At 40.3% G+C, this 22490-nt stretch overlaps 1 protein-coding gene across 7 annotated transcripts in view; it reads left to right on the forward strand.

The window, feature by feature from the left end:
• LOC137250896 (frequenin-2) overlaps window positions 1-22490 on the forward strand; it is a 287641-nt gene that overhangs the window by 27449 nt on the left and 237702 nt on the right. The window contains exon 1 of one of the 7 annotated variants that reach the window (XM_067784582.1): window positions 6964-7014. The exons of the other annotated variants lie outside the window; for them this stretch is intronic. The gene's annotated coding sequence lies outside the window, so the exon portion shown is untranslated. Of the gene's footprint in view, window positions 1-6963; window positions 7015-22490 lie in introns of those variants that run through there. 7 annotated transcript variants of the gene reach the window in all.

A 22490-nucleotide genomic window follows, 5' to 3' on the forward strand; every position in this document is an offset into this window, starting at 1 on the left:
TAAAATCAACAAATCAGTTCTGTTGTTCTTAACTTAACGAAGATTCGGTGGAATTGATCGAATTATGGTTAATTTGACCGAGTTCTTTGTAAAGCGAACAAATTAGTTTAGTCATTTCAACAGAAGAGAAGTATTCGCTTTTAAATTAACAAAATTCTGTAAAATTGACAGATTCCTAATCGATCTAACTGATTTTTTTGTTAACACAACTGATCTCACTGGTCATTACAACAGCGATCAACAGTCAATACATGAGCAAATTTCAAAGAGAATTTTACGCTCACTGCGCTCTCCACTTTGTACTTATGTATGCTGTGTACATATATTTGCACATATTTACGTATGTATATGGCGGCCGCCGTGGTGTGATGGTAGCGTGCTCCGCTTACCACACCGAAAACCCTGGGTTCACACCCCGGGCAAAGCAATATAAAAATTTTAGAAATAAGGTTTTTCAATTAGAAGAAAATTTTCCTAAGCGGGGTCGCCTTTCGGCACTGTTCGGCAAGCACTCCGAGTGTATTTCTGCCTTGAAGAGATCTCAGTGAAATCTTGTCTGCCTTGCAAATGCCGCAACATAGGTACTTTCGCACAAAGCTATCGCAACAACTTTTTTTTGTTCATTTGACTACTAAAACGGTCAATTACCAATCAACGATTTGTGCACAGTTGATTCAACATCTTGTTGCGATGGATACAAATTGACAAAAATTTCGGTTGAATTGACCCATATTTCTGTTGATTTTACCAATCCTTCTTTTTCAGTCTAGAAATCAAACTTATAAATATATTCGTAAATATGCGATGAAAACATAAAACGGCAGCAAAAGCTGGACTAACCATTTTTTCCTTAAAACAGGGACACATCGATTTATATACAAGGACTTATCGTTTCTTACATCATTCAGAACAATTTCAGAATCGTTTCAGAATTATTCTATGTAGCACTTTAGAAAAGCTTCAAAACCAATTTTTAGGCACTTTAATTTTGGGTTCGGATACACTTCGTATTTGTTTAGGAATCATTTTGGAAAAACCTTAAGACTATTCCGTAACCATTTCGCGACAGTTACTGGATCACTTCAGAATCATATCCAGACTAATTTTCTGATCCTATAACTGTCCTGAAATAGTTCCGAATAAATCCAGAAACAGTGTCGAAATACTTTTGAAGTTTTCCCGAAATTATATGTAGCTAAAATAGTCTTAAGGAAAAAAACTATAATTCTAAGTTTTACTGTATAATTCGGTATGTCCATGTTTTATTGAAAAAAATGTTAAATTCAGCTTTTACTATCGTAAATACACTTTTTATCGCTGGCCTTTCATTTAAACAAAAGACTAAACAGATAAGTAGATTTCATATTGCCTTTTTGAAACAACAACAAGTAAAGAAAGCTAAATTCGGGTGTAACCGAACATTACACACTTAGCTGCCATATTTCAGCTTGGAAAACTTTTAAATTACCGTCTTATAAAAGTGGGCGGTGCCACACCTATTGTCCAAAATTTTAAAAATTTTCTATTTTGCGTCATAAGGTCAACCCACCTACCAAGTTTCATCGCTTTATCCGTCTTCGGTAATGAATTATCGCACTTTTTCGGGTTTTCGAAATTTTCGATATCGAAAAAGTGGGTGTGGTTATATTCCGATTTCAGCCATTTTAAATAGCGATCTCAGATAAGTGCCTAGGAACTTACTTACCAAATTTCATCAAGCTACTTCAAAAGTTAATCAAGTTATCGTGTTTACGGACGGACGGACGGGCGGACATGGCTAAATTAATTTCTTTTTTCGCCCAGATCATTTTGATATATAGAATTGTATGTCTATCTCGATTAGTTAATGCCGTTACGGGGTACCGTTATGCGAACAAAATTAATATACTCTGTTTGCTCTGCTCAGCTGAGTATAAAAAATTAACAAGTACGGAAGGCTAAGTACGGACCGAACATTACATACTCAGCTGCCAAATTACAGCTTGCAAAACTTTTAAACTACCTTCTTTTAAAAGTGGGCGGTGCCACGCCCATTGTCTACAATATTACCAATTTTCTATTCTGCGTCATAAGGTCAACCCACCTACCAAATATCATCGCTTTATCCGTCTTTGATAATGAATTATCGCACTTTTTCGGTTTTTCGAAATTTTGGATATCGAAAAAGTGGGCGTGGCTATAGTCCGATTTCGGTTATTTTAAAAGCGATCTGAGATGAGCGAATAGGAACTTACATAACAAATTTCATTAAGATACCTCAACATTTTCTAGAACGGCGGACGATATATGAAATTCCAATTAGAAATCATTATATGAGCGACCTTTAACCATTACACGTATAAATGTTTTACGCCTGTAATCTGTTTTCACTTGCATCTAAATTTAAACAATATTATAACGTACATCAACAGACAGCAAAAAACAGCCCCTACACCATCACCCATACTCCCATCTTTCCAAATCGGCCACTGGAACGGGCGTCGCAACATTCCCGCCATTGCTAAAAAAACGTTATCCATATTATAAAGCTTCTGCCGTGCTGATTCCACTCAGTGATACGACTGTTGACCGACCACTGCCATATCGTTTTTCAGCTGCTGCCGCCCAAAATTTTCTTTTAAATTTCAAAATCTTCCTATGAAAACAAAAAGTGTCAATGCGGGCAATCCCCGATTAATTCATATAAAGAGACAACATTTGGTTAATTCGTTGTAGTTCTATAAATAAAACAAAAATAGCAATAAAAACCAAGTTTCTATGAAACCGCCTTACAAACATGCACAACTTCAACACGTAACTACATACGAAGTATGTGATGTGTAGAAGATTAATATATGCAAAAGAAGGCAATTGGGAAAAACTTTACAACAACTAAGGCATGACGTAGCTGAATGCGTTTGTAACCATTTCATCGTAGGAGTGCGGGTTCGACTCCCACTCCCAGGAGAAAAGGCTTTGAAGAGATTTACAAGGTATAATCGAAACAGCTGTCGCCTTGTCCATCCTGATGTCACGTTGTTTATATTTTTCCCAAATTATTAAATAAATTATAAAAAGTGTCAATATTGTTAAAAAAAATTACGACATGCCAAAGTTATATGAACAAAATTTTCAATTTGTCACCACAATATGCAGTGCTTGAAATATCTAGGAGTAAAAATTGACTCAAAACTATCTTTTAGCCCTAATGCGAATAATGCCCAACATCGGCGGCCCAGGCGAAGCTACCCGTCAGCTATTTTTCAGCTCGATAATATTATAAGCCACACCAGTATGGCACGGATCTAAAATGGTCCACCAAAAATATATACTAGCAGCCTACCGTGTTACTGTTATTATACTGGATAGCATGTGTTTATCTAACTGTGTCCGACGACTCGATCTATGTTTTATTTAGGAAAATCCCAGTACATCTACACTCAGGTGAACTGACCAATCTGTATGGCATTGGAATCAGCCGACCATCTGAATATGCCAAGAATATGCTAAGAAAAGCGCAAGGTCACGAATCGAGGAAATGGCGCTGGACCTTCATGTTAGTTCGGAATATAGCGAAAATACGGCGAACTAAATCACCATCTAACACAGATATTGAGCGGGCACGGCGGATTTAAGGAATATCTACATAAGCATGGGATAGAGGAGGATCCTTTCTGACTACGCTGTCCCTCCGAATTGGAAAGCGCAGAACATGTTTTGTTTCACTGCCCTCGTTTTCACGGCGAAAGACTCTTTGTACACAGAGTTTTTGGTAAGGAGCCTACCATTAGAAATTTATTTTCCCGAATAGACTGTTGGACTGCTGTGATCAAGATGGCCTTTAAAGGTATGACGAATTTGATGCAAGCTGAAAGGAGCGCAGAGAAATGCGCATACGATATAGTGGCGACTAAATCGCCTTTCCCCTCCGTGACGTTAACCAGAACGGCGATCCCACGGGATGCGAGCACATGAACAGGATTAGCCTGGTTTAATTGGGCCACTTGAGGGTAGTGCGCTACACCAACGCCTAATAAAAAAAAATATACTGCAGAACACTCAACATTCCACAAATCTTAAGCTAAATGCTTTGGAAAATATAGGCCATGAGAAAGTGCTTGTATCTTTGCACTCCTTAACACGCCTTAACATATTTTACTTGAATGATGTGGGTGCTTTTTCGTATATTATCCGTTTAGCTGGATCACAGTTTTTTAAGCATTATCACAATTAGGTTTCTACACGAGTATGTACATTAGCTGTTAGACGTGGAAAGTTGTCGCCATTTTACCCACATACGTTCACGCGTTGTTTGTTAATTAGTTGGTGCGAAAGTATCTTATGCAATTTGCAACACCACCAAACCTGGGCGACAATAAGAGAAGCCAAAGAACAAAACTTACCCACATATCGCAAATTGTTGTTGAAATGTAAAATTTTACGTATAAACCTTTTAGCGTTACTTGCCAATTAGAGAAGTTCAGCGGAAGTAAATGTACCATTGAAGAAGCATTTGAAAATATGTGCAGTTGAAGCAGTAAACTTTTAGTCAGCTGAAGAAGGCCAAAGAATGCAAGTTGAGTGAAAAGCCCGAATCAACTAAGTTTACTACATACATACATACGTGTGTATTAAACTGGGTCGATTTATTAACATATATCGCGCCATCGATTTTTCGATAGATTTTGGGCTCAGGAAAAAAAAGTTCCACTAAGCATACCCAAAAAAATAATTTTCGAGCCTGCAAAATTTGAGTTTTTTGACTTTTTTTTCTTTGATTTTAAAATTTTTTTCAATACCTACTTAAAAAAATTTCATTTTATTTTAAAATTTTCATATATACCCTGTCCGACTCAAAATTGTCCGCTAAAAACTTTGGCTATAACAGTTTTTTGAAATCTTGATGATTTTTTTTAGACAACAATCTATGCCCAATACGTAAGCTTGTGGAATAATTTGATGTTGCTAGCTGTTAAAATAAGGCAGAAATGGGGTAGAAATGGCGAAAACCCTCTTATTGAACAATCGATTGTATGGGAGGTATATGCTATAGTGGTCCGATCCGGTCGATTCCGATAAATGTCAAATCCCCCATAAAAATATGCCTGTTTACCATATTTCATCAAGATATCTCAAAAATTTAGGGACTAGTTTGCGTTCAAACAAACGGACAGACGGACGGACGGACAGACGGACAGCTGACATGGCTGAATCAATTTAGATCATTCCCTGATCATTTTGGTATACTTATTGGTGGGCCTAACGTAAAAATATACGTAAAAAATGATTTGGAGCCTTGAAAATGAAAAAAATCGATTTCGACCAAAACAAGTTCCAAAAATCAAAAAAAAAAAAAATTTTTTTTTAAAAACTGTTAATGCCAATGCTTTTAACGCATAGTTGTAAGTTGAATAGGAAATATGAGACACATTCGTTTTCATCGGCAACACTTTTGCACGTTTCTGAAGCAACCCTTAAAAAAAAATGGCGAAAAAATAAATTTTTTCACCAAAACACTCTTCAAAACCCTGTGAGCGCGGCTTCGTTTTTAGAAACCTTTTCTGATAGAAATATTCATAGGTGTGTCCTAAATCAGAAAGGCTAGGTAGTTAGCTTCATTGACCATCATAGGGTTAAAGTCACAAAACAGAGTTCAGTGGCAACACCTGTGGCAAACGGTCTAATTGCGTGCATGATGGGTTTGAGAAAATGAGGAGATAAAGACGAGAGCACGATCGATTTCCGCCAAATTGATCTCGTTCTTTCTGGCTGGAGATCTCGAAGTGACAATTTGTGCTTCGATACCGCATCGGGCTTAGTTTTTTTTGAAGCGGTGCATGGTCACCAAATTTACTTCGGTTACGGGTGAAATTACAAAAATATAAGGAAATATTTGAAGCTTTCCTCGCGTAACCACGATAATGTCAACGAATTACGTCAAAAAAAAAAAAAAAAAAAAAACATAAACCTTTTCCTGCATCAAGTTTTCCTGTTATACTAACAGATACCAGGAGGAAAAATCTAGAAAATGCATCAGCATCCGGGAACCTGTTGGCAGATTTCTATATAGTTTTAAAGCACGAGGCCAAAAATTTTACGTAAATCACTTTATTATGAAGACCTCTTAGAAAGCTTTACTTAGACTAGATTTGCCATGGAAAGGCTTGAAAATTACTAAATTCGATTCCAGTTTAGAGATCTTGGAGATCAAAATACAATGCGGTTTATATTTAACTTTTGTGGTTTAATAAGATTTAATATTTAACTTTTCCTGCTCTAAAAATATAAATGAATATATATGAATTTGCTATTACATTTAGCTATTACCCGCTGTAAAAAAAAAAAAAAATTAAATAAGTAAAGTGTTAAGACATAGGAAAGAAAAAGGAGATGGGAGATTTAATCGTAAACTTAATGTGGAAAGTTTGTGATTTTAATAATTTCATCACTAGTATTTTTTTCACATTGAAACTACAAAGAAAAAAAAAAAAAAATAGTGGTGAAAAGTTTTCCTATTAAAAGAGAAAAAAAGTTGCAGGAATAATTACGGTACATATACATACGTATATATAGATTTATATATAAATTTATAATATAAAGGAAAATATATAAGTATGTATAAGCAAATAGAAAATAAATATTAACTAAAGCAAAGTTGAAAAGGGAGAAGAAATTGAAACTACTAATATGAATCAAAACCTAATTTTCTTGTTATAGTGTAATTAGTTAAAAGAATCTAACTAGGAAAGAAACGTTAAATGAGTAATTTAAATTGAGTTGGAAAAAAAGAGTAAACATTTTTTTTAAAAAGTTCTAAATTTTAGATTCGATCATTGTAGGGTTAAAAATAGGGTAAATGGTCTTACATATTTGAGGCAATAAGAATTTTTTTTTGTGTATACAGAGAATAGTTCAAAAGAAAATTTGTAATAAGAATTATATTCATCAGAGAGAGAGAAAAAGAAATCATTTTAATTTTTTTAGCAAACCGACACACCTCAACAGGCACCAGCTGACCACGTTGGATCTCATCATGTAAGTTCTCTTAAATTAAACTCTCTTATATTTTTTGGTAACATGTATATGATCATTTCTTCACGCATGTAGAGCGAGAGAAAGTAACATGGAAAACACAAGAAAAATAGCTGTTCATAAATATATGCTTTGATCACGTTACTCCCTCTCCCTTTACCTGAACCTGTTATTTTGTTATTTTTTTTGCGTTGCCACAGTGACATAAACCTTTTTTTTTCTCTCAACATTTTTTTTTTCCAAATTCTAATTGGAAATGGTATAATAAACAAATGTTAATTTTTCTCTTGCTATTATTTGAATGTAGAAACTGAGGACTAAGAACTGTAGTATTTAGATGTGCAGAATTGGGCAAAGTTAAATTAAGTTCAATAAAAAGCTATAAAAGTTAAATAAACTTTCTCATGTTTGATATTTGTCAATAATAGATATGGTTTATGGAAATTTAGATGTGCGGACAAAATAACTATTTTTTTGTTGTTGGAGTAGTAAATAATGATCAATATAGACGCTTGAGTGCTTAGAGTGGAATAGATACAGAATTAATGTTCACAAACCTTTTTTTTTACTATCTAAATCAGTAGTATAGCAGTTTTTTTCTGTTTCGAACTAAGAACATTTCAGTCAAAATCTGTCTAAATAGGAATTATCTTTTAGGAATTAATTGATTGATAATTTATAATGAGATTATCCCTGTAAAACATTATTACTATATATTTTTCGGATGAATATCCTTATTCATATTTCATAGGAATAATGTCAATTGTCAATATTTGTAACTTTAATGATTAATATTTGATAAGAAACTATAAAGCTACATAAATATTAAGTTATGCATATAATTGGAGAATAAATATGTAATCGATTTGTGAATTTAAAATGAATCGGTGCTAATTTTTTATCTTAAAGGAGTGTGAGGTGATCTAGGTCTTCTTTAGGTATGGTTGGGCTTAGGGATTAAATTCATAAATACATTTCTCATGGTTGGGTAGGAGGAGAGAAAGGAAGCGGCTTTATTGCTTCCCGGGTTCGATCGGCTGCATCTCCGGTTTATTCCGTTTCCGGTTGTCGGTCATATCTTTAGGCGTTTTCGGGGTTAAAGTGTTTAGATTTTTTTTGCCTGGTTCTATTAAAATATGTGCTTGAATTTCTTTTGTGTGTTAGGTGACCTCTGTACACATGTGACAAGCAAGAACCACCCCAACCCGGCGAGCTCAGACCTGGTTTTAACTAGCATGCACGCTTCCTAACGTACAGGACCTCGTCAGAGGTAGCTTAGTGGTTAAATCCATCACAACCCAAAAAATATTTTTTTTTTTTTTCAAAAAACTGTTATCGCCAAATTTTTTAGCGGATAGTTTTGAGTCGGAAAATGAAATGGAAATTTTTTAAGTAGGTCATGAAAAAAACCTTAAAAATCAAATAGAAAAAAAGTCAAAAAACTCAAATTTTGCAGGCTCGAAAGTTATTTTTTTTGGGTATGCTTAGTGGAACTTTTTTCCTGAGCCCAAAACCTATCTAATAATCGATGGCGCAATATGGGTTAATTTTCGTCCATGCAAATCAACCAAGCTTAGTGTGTATACTTATATAAATTTGTTTGCAAAAGTGCAAATACAGTTTTGTGTATGGAAATTTGTACATGCAAATTAAAAGTAACAGAAACGCAAATTTACAATCTACAAATTCAGTGAATAACACAATTTCGTATGGTTTTATATATGTATTTGTAGCAGCCAGAGCATGTTGGTTAATTAAAGTTGTGTTTTTTAATTAAAAAGTGAGTGTTGGTTAAACTATGTTCAAAAGAAACTTCTCATTCTTAGTAGAGCTTATAATTTTTTCTCGAACATAAACGAACATTTAGAGACTCGAAAGATCAAAAACTTGACTTCTCGCGAGATTCTGGTTTCTAGAAATACTCGTGTGCTTCTCTGTATTTAATTTAGTCGCCGTATTAGAATTATCGTCCCCCAGCATTTTTGCTTGTGGTTTTTTGACGGCCGCTGTCAAATAGTATAAAGAAGTTACAGTATGGTCAACAGCAACGAGACCAATATACTCTTGGGTGAGAACCGTAGCTCGTAACTCTCTGAAAAGCCATTACCACCAAATGGAGAGTCGGTCGGTTTTATCGACAACAGTGTGTTGGGTAATCGCCGTGCTTTGAATTGGGTATTCCAAGTTAAAAAAAAGTCTAAATTTAACTACCTCCTGGGGGCGTGCCGTTCGTCTATCGCAACATGGTCGATATGATTGCGTGCATTTCGACCTGGTGATAGCCATGTAGCTAGATGTATATTTTTATGCATGTGCCTGGTGCCAGATATGACCCTGTTTCGAGCACCGGCAAAGTCGGCCAGCTTCAATATATTAGGAAAGGTTCCATTGCAGAGGGTGAAATTTCCGACCGTGAGGCCAAAGCACCTTGTCCCCCCTGATGCTGAAATCACCAATCACGATTTTTATATTATGGTGGAGGCAGTGCTCATATGTGAGTTCTAAGACACATTCTAGTCTTTCACCCTACTCGTCAGTACTTGCAACTATATCCCTCCCACCACGAATCGGACGCCGAAATTCCACTTTATTGTATGGCCACTCCAATAAATGTCACAATTTTTAACGGCATTTTTGCTTGCTTGGCACATCGCTTACATAGGCACACTAAAGGGCCCATTACTGATACTTAGCATAGACTTGACTTCACTTGGCATAAATTTGGCAACTTAGCCACGATTATACTCCACTTAGCGCATACAATCTGGCATCATAATCAATAAATGTCAATTTGTATGACAAAATGTCAAAATGAAATGGAAACAAACAAATGGCATCTCAAACTGTGTAAACGTTACTTAGAATTTACATAGAAAACCAAAATTCAACAGACTTCTAAGTCAAGTTAAGTGTTGCTAAGTTTTCAGTAATCAGTAACATGCAATGTTCATTTAACAGAACTGTAAGTGACAGTTCTCAAGTGAAGTCAAGTCTATGCTAAGTATCAGTAATGGGCCCTTAACAACATACTGTTTTCTGGCGTCACATGCTTATAAGTTAAGCCTCGTCAATCACAGCAGATATAGGAAAAGCGAGCTGCAGTAAGAAATGCTTGAGCATGTTTTGTTATTATCCTGTGCTCGCGAGGTCAAGTCCCCAGCCACAAGGGGCGCAGAGTTGACAGATTTCGATGTAGCAATTAAGCTAAAGCCTAGAAAACTTGTAGTATTTGCTACGAAGACGAGTTTTTCTATAACATAAGTCTTAGTAACAAATTGGGGATTTTCCGTTTGCTCGTTAAACAAATTTTGTTAACACTATGCACACACACCGTCTACACATATTAGGTCCCTATTGATGGGCGAGCTCAGCTTATTCTAGTTCAGTTCTAGGCCCAACGCTATGGAATGCAATGTATGGTGGTGTGCTATAAATCGAGTTTTCCGGAGGTATGGAAATTGTCGGCTATGCAGATGATATTGTCGTAGTAGTAGTGCCCAAGAGACTTGATCTGCTCCAAGCATTAAGTAATGACGCGGTGGGAAGAATAAAGGAATGGCTGACGAACATGGGGCTGGAGACGACTAGAAATAAGACAACAGTGGGTTTGTTGAGCTCAAAGCGGACTGTGGATGAGTTGGTCCTAACCATAGGATATTATCGAATAAATTTATTTTCCTTTCTTGAAATATCTAGGAGTAAACATTGACATAAAACTAAGTTTTAAAGAGCAATTCAGGGCGGTGGGGAAGAAGGTTTCTGGAGTTAGTGGAGCCCTAACGTGAATAATGCCCAACATTTGCGGCCCAGGCGAAGCTACCCGCAGCTATTATCCAACATAACCAGCTCTACTACTACTAGTTACGGCCACCGTGGTGTGATGGTAGCGTGCTCCGCCTATCACACCGTATGCCCTGGGTTCAACTCCCGGGCAAAGCAACATCAAAATTTTAGAAATAAGATTTTTCAATTAGAAGAAAATTTTTCTAAGCGGGGTCGCCCCTCGGCAGGGTCTGGCAAGCGCTCCGATTGTATTTCTGCCATGAAAAGCTCTCAGTGAAAACTCATCTGCCTTGCAGATGCCGTTCGGAGTCGGCATAAAACATGTAGGTCCCGTCCGGCCAATTTGTAGGGAAAAATCAAGAGGAGCACGACGCAAATTGGAAGAGAAGCTCGGCCTTTGATCTCTTCGGAGGTTATCGCGCCTTACATTTATTTTTTTTTTAACCAGCTCTATGATATTATATGCCACATCAGTATGGCACGGATCTAAAATGATCCAGCAAAGAGATATATTAGCAGCCTACCGTATTACTGCTAAACGAATTACGTGTGCTTATCGGATGGTGTCAGGTTAAAGGGCCGATTTGTATGGCACTGGAATCAGTTGATCATCTGAAGATGCTAAGAAAACCGCAAGGTAATGAGCAGTAGTTAGGTGGCAAAGACGGCGGGAAGAATCGAGAAAAGGGTACTTGACCTTCATGATAGTTCGGAAAATAACAGAATGGTTCAAGCGAAAACAAGGCGAACTAAATTAGCACCTCACACAGATATTGAGCGGGCACTGCGGCTTCAAATAATATCTACGTAAGCGTGGGATAGAGGAGGATCCCTTCTTTCCACACTGTACCTCCAAATTGGAAAGTGCAGAACACGTAAAATTACACTGCCCTCGTTTTCACGGCGAAAGACTCTTTGTACAAAAAGTTTTTGGAGAGGAGCCTTCCAATAGGAATTTAGTTCCCCGAGTGTGCAGACAAATAGATTGTTGGACTGCTGTGGGCAAGATGGCCGCACGGTGTGCGGATACATGAACAGGATTTGTCTGGGTTCATTATACCACTTGAGGATAGTGCGCTAAAAAATAGGTAAGAGAATAAGAGCACTCGACGGCTAAGTTGAGCACCTCTACTAGAAACAAATGGCAGCTACACAATTAAATTTTTTTATAAATTTTTCTCCATTTTAAAGAAAATTATTTCTATATCCACGGACCGAACCTAGAGTCAACGGAAAAAATATTTTAAATTTTTTAGAAAGTTACCTGTTTAAATTTGGGGAAGAATTTGAACAGCGAAATATCATAAAATATTTTTCTTTACTTAAATAGCTATTTTCCAAAAAATTTTTTTTAGTACACTCTAGAGTTGGATTTTTTAGTTGAATGAAAATATTAGTTCACTTCTAATTCGTTCAGTCCATCGAACTAGTTCTTTTGGCTCTTAGTTCGGTCACCTAATTGAACAATTGTTCAACCAATTGAACTAATTCAATAGTTCAGTTCGGAAGTCAAATCTACTCACTCCCTGATTTAAACATCATATATGCCGCCAGCAACACTTATGGAAATTTGGCAGTACTTGCATTTCATTTTGTTTTCTTCACGACTTTCTTATAGTGCTTCCATATTTCACTTCGCTTTGGCATCGGAAACAAATCATTATGTATTAAGCATAAAATTTTCCAGTTAAATTTATGAAAGCAAAATGGAAACACTTACTATTACATTTAAAATACTATACTTGTAAAATAATTTTAAAACTTCACAAAATGACGATATGGCGGTAAACATCGCAAAATTCGATCAGCTGTTTTAATTTTAATAAAGAAGTGATTTGCCATACATTTTGAAATTTTAATTTGCAAAGTTGCCACATAAAAGTTTAGTTCACTTCACTGAACGAACTAGCGAACTAGTTTGTGAGGACCCCAAAACCGAGGGTTTGTACCCTCACAACATATACCTATTTTTTCCATTTTCTTACATACATGTTATAGAAGAAATGAATTTAACTCTGAATTTAACATTTATACATTTTTATGACATGAATTATATCTGTATGAATTACACGTCAAAACAAATACATGCGGTTGCATATTGAATTATTATTTACTAAATTGAAGGACAAACCAGACTTGCGTACTTTTGCACACAAGCAAAATATTAACATATTTCGCCCACATAAGTTTCAAATATAGGTCACCCTAACACACACTAAAACATTTGGGAGGAAAATGGAAACGCACAAAACATAAAATTGTGCCGGTCAACCAACCCTTTGCGCATCCAATACACTTAGCTACAAATACAACATACATCATAATTTGGATAAACGAAGATCAGCAGCAAAAGTCGCCAAACTAAGCGCCGCTACTAATTGGAACTTTTCTTTACATCTTACGTACAAGCATACGACACACCAACGCACGCCATAAGCAGAAGCCGAAAGCATCAAGCGAGGTCAACGCACCATCAAAGCCAAGTGACAGCGAACATACGCATATACACAGAATTGATTGAATTCAATAGGTAAAGCAAAGATTTGAAAACACGACAGGCATACAACAAATGTATGTACGAGATTAAGTACATTGTTCGCTATGTATATTAGGGCTCCCGAAAATTGGGATACGAAATGCCGGGATAGCGGATTATCATACATGATCGAAAGTATGCATATATATATATATACATATATACAGATGTACAAGTCATATGCATGATAATGGAAGAAGGGAAAACGTATGTCGGCGTATAAGCGTATGTATATACTAATAGAATCCAGCAAAAGTAGCTTAGACTAGCATTCGGTTTTGAATTTCTACAAGTTATAATTGTTATAATTGTTATTGTAAATTTACTGACTGCCTGCGCGCAGTCCTACATAATTGTATAACGGAGGAATTATTGCAGATGAATTGTTTTTAGGAAATAACCGTCCGCCGGCGTACAAAATCGTATATAAGGGCGGCATTTTAGCTTGTAAGATCAGAAGCTAGGAGATAGGCATACGAGTCAGTGGGCTTCTACCACTGACCAGAACACGACCTGAAGGTTTCTACTTCATTTCGTGATTAGTTTTATATTCAGTAGGAGGTTTCTACTCTAACTGACGGAGAGCTTAGCAGAGGGGTTCTACCTCAGCTACTCTTATCTAGACAGGGACAGAGAATAGGAGTAGCTATTAAGGACAGTGAATTTATAAATAAACCTTATAACGTTTTCGGAACTCCTTTGTTTATTTATTTCAATCCGAATAGGTTCTCCCACCAACTATAGGAACCCTGGACGGACTGGGCATACCTCAGCAGAAATAAGTCCGTCACAAGTTCAATTAAAAGATCTAGTTCTTTCGTTCTTTAGTTCAATAGATTCCCAAGCCTAGTAGACTAAGCACATTTGTATTCATATTTCATTGCGATTGTAAAACAAAGACTTGTCTACAATTTGGTTTTGAGTTTTAAAATTGTGTAGTGAACAAGCGACATAGTGGCTAACCACATGGATCATGATGACCAACAAAAAATAATATGAATAGTATGCAGTTTTCGAAAAGCTGTTAATTACTGTCTACAAACGGTTTTTTTGGGGTATCTTCTAGGTTACACATACATGCAACATACAAAGATTTCGCTAGCCTACCGACACACATTTTGTTTTTTTGGGTTATTTAAAAAGTAACATTTAATTCTTTTTCTTTTCAAGTTGCTTATGTATGTTGACTTTTATGGGCGCAGCTCAAGTATTTAATAACTTTAACAACTTCCGCTTTTTGTTGCTCTTTACGTGATCACCGTAAATTGGTTAATAATTAGTGTGTGCTTTGCAAATTATATATAATTATGACTTGCTTGTGGATGATGGAGTCTAAAATAATTTGAAAGGATAAAAAGTATATAAAAAACAAGCAAGGACCGGACTCTCTTCGGCTGTGCCGAAAACTTCATACCTTTCATGAATGGGGCTAAATAATATTCTTATCCCATTCGTAATATCCAACTAATAGGATGTATAAGATATGAAATATGTGTATAGTGAACAGATGTACATGTACCAAAGCAATTTTTAAGATAAATATAAAATAAACAAGCAAGGAAACCTAAGTTTGGGCGAAACCGAACACTACATACCCAGCTGTACATTTTAAATGCTGTTGTTGTTTGTTTTGTGTGCTTAGTAGTGTTACAAGGCTGCACAATAATATTTATATATATATGGTTCTATTCTGAACTAATCTTCGTTTAAAAGAAGCAAAAAGGATACAGAGGCTAACACCAATGACTTTGAGCGGGTAATAATGCAGTTTTCCTTCAGATATGGGGATTTCCCTACTGTTTATTTTAAAATAAAGATAACAGAACAATAAAAATACGATTGGTACAAAACTGTTTTTCGCTAAGATTTAACTTATTATTTTTGCCTACTACCCTTTTTAAAGTCATTTATATAGAAGTGGGCGTGGTCCTTAACCAATCTTATCCATTTTTACTAGAAATATTTCCTGTTATACCCAATTTTGTTACGACACGTAAATTTTTCTTCGAGTTATGGCTCCCGAAACATTGAAAATTGCTTAGACCAAAAAGGCGCGGCGTCACACCCATTTTCAAAAATTTTATTGTTTTCCAATTTAATGTTATAATTCAATTTAGAAAGTAAAATTCTATTGATACAAAGCATTTTGCGCTAGGAAATAGCTTATTATTTTCGTCTACGACCTTTTTAGGAATCTTTTTTATAAAAGTGGGCGTGGTCTTAAACCGATCTCGTACATTTTTTCTAGAAACATTTCCTGTTATAAGAAAAATTTGTGTACCCAATTTTTTTACGATCCCTTAATTTTTCTTCGAGTTATGGCTTCCGAAACATAGAACATTTCTTCGTCATAAAAGGGGTGGTGCCACGCCCATTTTTTTAATTTGAAAATTTTCCTATTTATTGTTATAAATCCACCTGTGAAATGAAATATCATTGATATAGAGGTCTTTTTTGCAAAGATATAGCTTATTTTATTCGTCCACAAACCTTTTAAAAATCTTTTATATAAAAGTGGGCGTGGTCCTTAACCGATTTCGGTCAGTTTTCTTCAAAGCATTCCTTATAGTAAAGCCAACCTCTCTGCCGAACTTTGTTACGATAGGTTTAACGATTTTTGATTTATGATTAATAATATTTGTAAAATTGATTTTATCACAAGTGGGCGGTGCCACGCCCATTAAATTTTTTTTTTTTTTCAAATTTGTGTTAAGAGTCAGTATCAGTCCACATGTCAAATTTCAACATTCTAATTGTATTATTTACTAAATAATCAAGTTCCCAAAATGTTATATATATATAAAAGTGGGCGTGGCTATCATCCGATTTCGCTTCATTTTCAATACCAATCTATTCTCGGTCCAGGTTAGCTCGTGTACCAAATTTGGTGAAGATATCTCAATACTTACTTAAGTTATCATGTTAACGGACAGACGAACGGACGGACGGACATGGCTCAATCAAATTTTTTTCGAGACTGATGATTTTGATATATGGAAGTTTACATTTATCTCGATTCCTTTATACCTGTACAACCAACCGTTATCCAATCAAAGTTATAATACCCTGCGTACAAGTTCAGCGGGTATAAAAATAGTTTGGTAGATTGTGTGAGGATGCAGGTTTCGCAGTTTTTGTTGTCTGCATTAAATAGATATGACAATGAATCAATTATCTCAACAATATATGCCATAAACGTAAGTATTTCATGAAGCTTGAAGCTTCTAGCTGTTAAAATGGTGTAGAAATTGCGAAACAAAAATTGTGTCTAAACAATCGGTTGTAGGGGACATGCTATATGGGGAAATATTTTTGGAGAAAAAGATTTTTATTTGAAACATGGTAACACGCAAATATATTTTTGTTAGGAGCATTTAGGGGTAAATTGGAGCTATAGTGCATCGCTGTTACTCGTCTTACATACTGCCTCAAAAAGATATAGTCAAAAGATCGAGCAAAATATATATAAATTGAGGTAGCAATGTTAAATATACATTTATTTCAACACTTCTGTACCGATTATATTGAAATTTTAACAAAATATTGAGATATATGCAGCTGTTAGCCATGTAATACTGCAAAGTTTGCAACACATTTATTTTAACACCTTTCTACCGATGATTTTGAAGCTTTAAAAACATATAGATATGTGAACGAAGCATGTTAGGTAAGAAAGTTTGAATTGAATACCCGAGATCAGGTTTTAGAGATATTGATAAAAATATAATCCCGGAAAACCTTAAATTTTTTTTACTTTGTATCGTAACGTTACAATAACGTAACTCCCCCTGTATTTCCTTATTCACCTAAACCTGAACCTCCCTGTACTTATTTTGCTATAGCATAGCCAACAACCAGTTCTTTTATAGCATATTCAACAACCAACTAAATTGCGAACCTATGAAAATCACAATAATGGTGCGTTGAATTCTCAACCAGTTTGCGTCACCACCCATATAAACACTGAATTTGCATTTTCGCAATTCAGTCCTCGCAGGTGAGCCAGCGGGAGTGGATGTCTTTTTAAAGACATATTTTTCCCTCCTGCTAGCTGGCTGAGTGGAAGGGGCGCTGTCATGGCGCGGGTCACCCTTCACTTAGGTAAGGACGACGGGGAGGATGCCTTGTGCTACTTTGCCCCCCGCGCCCTCATAGGTATGGTGTGGCCCGATGCCTTAATGACCATACAACCCCTCCCCTCAGTCCTAGCTTTGGCTGGCTGAGTGGTAGGGCGCCGTCATGGCGCGGGTCACCCTTCACTTAGGTAAGGACGACGGGGAGGATGCCTTGTGCTACTTTGCCCCCCGCGCCCTCCTAGGCGTTGAGCGGCCCGATGCCTTCATGACATTTCACCCCTTCCCCTCAGCTCTGGTTTCGGCCGTGAGCCGATGCGTGCGCACAGGGGCTACCGCTGTGCCGTTAAGGTGCACTTCCCCTCCGCCCACGGGTCGACCCACGGTGTATCGGCTGGCACAACCCCGCCCCCCTTACGCACCTTCTACTAGTGTGCAAGTAGGGAGGCGGGGGTGTCCAGCGGTGAAACCAGCACTAACGAGTCCTCGCAGTCTCTTCCGCAGGTGACTGACCCCGCGACTACCACAGCTGCCGAAGAAGAGCGACTAGAGATCCCGTTGCAGCCGACCGACCAATACCAGCCCGTTGGTACGCCTATCCGACCCCGCCCGGAACACGCAGCCGCTGTCCAGGTAAACCCCGTCGCCGGCCTATTTTCTCTCTCTCTCTCTCTGCCCTGGTACGCGCTCCGTAGCCCACCGCCGCTGCCGTCGCACTGTCGCCCCTCTGGTGCCACCGCTGCTACGACGACCGTTGGCCGTTCGCCATCCTACCGCCGTTAAGCCGCTGTATCCGTCCCGCCGCTGCTACGACGACCGTTGGCCGTTCGCCATCCTACCGCCGTTGAGCCGCTGCATCCGTCACGCCGCTGCTACGACGACCGTTGGCCGCACGCCATCCTACCGCCGTTAAGCCGCTGCACCCGTCACGTCGCTGCTACAACGACCGTTGGCCGCTCGCCATCCTACCGCCGTTAAGCCGCTGCATCACCGTCCATCCAGTTCGCTGGTGCCGTCACTTCGTCTATACCGCTACACCCATCCGTCCGCTAATACTGTCCGCCGTCCAGCCACTGCGCTCATACTACTGTACCAATCCGTCCGCTAATTCTGTCCGCCGTCCGGCCGCCGCGCTGATCCCGCCGCTGCTACCGGACAACCGTACCATCCCGCCCGCTACTGCACCGCCGCTAAACCACCGTACCGACCCCTCCGCTACTACTACGCCTATTAGCCACCGCCTCCATCTTTGCACGGAAAGCTGCTGTCCGCCTAATATCCCCAGCCGTGTGTGCGTGCGTTCGTAACACATAAATATCGTGTATTTATTCAGTAGGGGTTTGTGGGACCTTTACTCGACTCTGGATTGACTGAGTGTTACCCCAGCCTTAGACCAAACCCACCTCATAAATGGCGCCCGAGCAGGGACCCTCCTCCGCAGATGACCGTGGAAAAACAACTACAACCACCACCAACACTGCCGGGGCGGGTTCGACGAACGCACCGCTAGAAACAACACACACACACGCTCCGGAAGGCACGCTGCTGAACACCGACTCGCTCAATTGGATCTACATACTTAGGAAGGAGAAGCTGATCGAGGAGTGTAAGGAACACCGAATCGACGTGGAAGGCCAAACCGTAGCCAAGCTGCGCCGCGCACTGAGTACTTACGTGCGAGCGAAACGCGCCAGGAAATCCAGTGAAGACCTGTTGAAAGAGCTGGAACGAGAAGTGAACGAGGAAGAGGGGAAGTTCGCTACGCTACCCCACCCAACAACAAAGCCGATCCCTTCAATCCAGATCCACAGCCCACAGCCGCACGGAGGAAAGGGAGAGAACGCATTACCAAAACGAGACGAAATGAGCGACGGTGAACTTATGAATACCGTTCGCCGCTGGGACTTGCACTTTTCGGGGGAGGAGTCACTGCACGAATTTCTTGAGAGGATAGAGGAGCTTGCCGAATGCTACCGCATCCCCGTCGACCGACTCCTCCCAACACTGCCGGAGCTTCTACGTGGGAAAGCACTGCAATGGTACCGCGTCCGTAAGCAACACATACACCGCTGGAGCGATCTGCGGAGGGAGGTGCAAAATTTTTTTCTACCTAAGCGACACATACGACATTTGGAAGAGGCCATCCGACAACGCAAACAGCAAGGCCGAGAGAAGGCCAAGGACTACATCCTCGCACTGGAAACGCTGATCCGCCAACACCCGACGATGTGCGAAGAGAATCACCTCGAACGGATCTATGATGGTCTACGCGTGGAATACCGCCTTTTTGTCAAACGCAGCGAGTTTAGGACGATCGAGGAGCTCCTGGAGCTAACGGAAGAGTATGAGCTGTTAAGAGGCGAGGAAGCGAAACAGGGAAAAATGGTGGCCCACAGCCTATACCACCTACCCATGGAATACGACAGCAAAGAGTGCTGTTGGCGCTGCAAGGAACGCGGACATCACCGCTTCCAATGTAAGGGCCCCTGGAGGAAGTTCTGCTCCCGGTGTGGCCAAGACAACATCCTCTCCAGGGACTGCCCATGCCCTCCGACTAGCCCAGTTACCGAGAACGCATCCCGAACGCCGTCCAACGCTATTAAAGGAAGCCGCCAAGCACCGTACGTCCGACCAGAGAAGCCGAGGGAACCACCCGCCAGCAAATCAACCGCAAAAACACAAGTAGATGGCCGATTCTATATACCAGTGGTCATCGAGGACATGAGCGTGCGCGCACTAGTGGACACCGGCGCCACCCTATCCTATGTAGATGACACCGTACGGAAACACCTAGAAAAGAACAACATCAAGGCACGCCCCAACAAGCGAAGTATCCAGCTGGCAGACCAAACGTGCGTCTTTACCTCAAATTCCTACCCGGCAAGGATTGTGTATCAAGGACGAGCCACAGACGCGATGCTGTCCGTTATCCCAAACTTGGCCGAACAGGTAATCCTCGGAATGGTCTTCCTAAGAAAGAGGGGAATCATCCTCACGCTGGATGGCCAGCCGCTAGAGGCCACCGTGACCAAGAGAGCACCCGAACTGGATACGCTATGTGCATTGACGAGCCGAGAACACCTGAGCGACGAACAAAACACGGAACTGGGAAACTTCCTGGCGCATCACCAAAAGCGGTTTGGAGAAATCATCGGACCAAGCACTGCAGCCGAGCATACGATTCGTCTCAAACACAACCGACCGCTGAAGCAACGATACTACCCCCGCAACCCGGCCATGCAACAAGTCATCAACGAAGAGGTAGACGAGCTATTAGCAGGAGGAAGGATAGAACCATCGCGAAGCGCGTACAGCTCGCCAATCGTGCTAGTCCGCAAAAAACAGGGCACGTGGAGGATGTGCATCGATTACCGTCAACTCAACGCAGCCAGCGAACCAGACGCTTACCCGTTGCCGCAAATTGGAGCCATTCTCGACCAGCTGAAAGAGGCGAAATTCATCTCGACCATTGACTTGAAGAACGGCTACTGGCAAATCCCGCTCGCCAGAGCATCCCGACCATACACCGCATTTACAGTTCCTGGCAGAGGGTTGTTCCAGTGGAAAGTCATGCCATTTGGCCTACACTCTGCTCCGGCTACCTTTCAACGCGCTCTGGATTCGATACTTGGACCCGAACTCCAACCAAAAGTTTTCGCCTACCTGGACGATATCATCGTATTGGGAGATACCTTCGCAGAACACTTGGCGATCTTGAGGGAATTGTTCGAGCGCCTACAAAGACACAGGATGCAAGTAAACTTCGAAAAATGCAGCTTCGTCCAGCAACAACTCCATTACCTAGGACATATCATCAGTTCGAAAGGAATTCACACCGATCCAGCAAAAGTATCCGCTGTACAGGAGATGCCCGCACCGAAAACGCTCAAAGAGCTCCGCCGTTTTCTTGGACTCGCGTCATGGTACCGCCGCTTCGTGGCAGACTTCTCTACGCTCGCCGCGCCGCTTAACCAACTGCTGAAAAAGGGACAAGTCTGGAAATGGGAGGCGCAACAAAATCACGCTTTCAAAGCTCTCAAGGATAAGCTCTCCAGCGCGCCAATACTTTGTTGTCCGGACTTCTCTCGACCGTTTTTTCTCCAGACCGACGCGAGCGGAGAGGGCCTGGGCGTCGTGCTCTATCAACGCCATTCCGACCACGAGAATGTAGTAGCCTACGCCAGCCGAAGCCTAACCCAGCTGGAAAAGCGATACTCGGCCACCGAACAAGAATGCCTCGCCGTGCTATGGGGTATCCGTAAGATGAGACCGTACCTGGAGGGGTATCACTTCACCGTCATCACCGACCACCACTCACTAAAATGGCTGCACTCACTCCAAAACCCCTCTGGACGTCTGGCAAGATGGGCACTGGAATTGCAACAATATAATTTCGAGATAGAATACCGAAAAGGAGCACAGAACGTGGTAGCCGACGCACTCTCCCGCTGCCCGCTACGACACGCCGATGACGACATTTTGTACACCATAACCAACGGAACAAACGACTGGTACGAGAGGAAAGCAAGACAGGTGCGGGAAAAACCCCAAGCACATCCAGATTACCAGATCGATAACCGACTCTTCCGCCACATTTCCCCGAGAAATCAACTTTCGCGGTCACCGCAATGGAAGCTGTGCATCCCAGCCGACCGACGAAAGGACGTACTACAGGAAGTCCACGACGCCGCCGCCGCCGGACATCTCGGGGTGAAGAAGACGCTTAAGAGAGCACAACAAAACTATTACTGGCCCGGGATGTTCCGCGATGTCCTCAAACACGTACGGAAGTGTATCAGATGCGCAGAATACAAAGTCGAGCAAAGACGCCCAGCAGGATTGATGGCAACCATGCAATCATCACGACCGTGGGAAATAGTAACCGCTGACTTCGTAGGGCCACTACCCTGTTCCAAGCAAGGAAATACTTGCCTCCTCGTAATGGTGGACAAATTCTCCAAGTGGGTGGAGTTGATCTCAGTGCGCCAAGCGACAACGGCAAGCGTAATCAAAGCACTCCAAGAAAGAGTCATATACCGATTTGGCTGCCCGAAAACCCTCCTCACAGACAATGGCAAACAATTCGT

Source organism: Eurosta solidaginis, chromosome 4, assembly GCF_040869045.1.
Source record: "Eurosta solidaginis isolate ZX-2024a chromosome 4, ASM4086904v1, whole genome shotgun sequence".
Classification (NCBI taxonomy): Eukaryota; Metazoa; Arthropoda; class Insecta; order Diptera; family Tephritidae; genus Eurosta; species Eurosta solidaginis.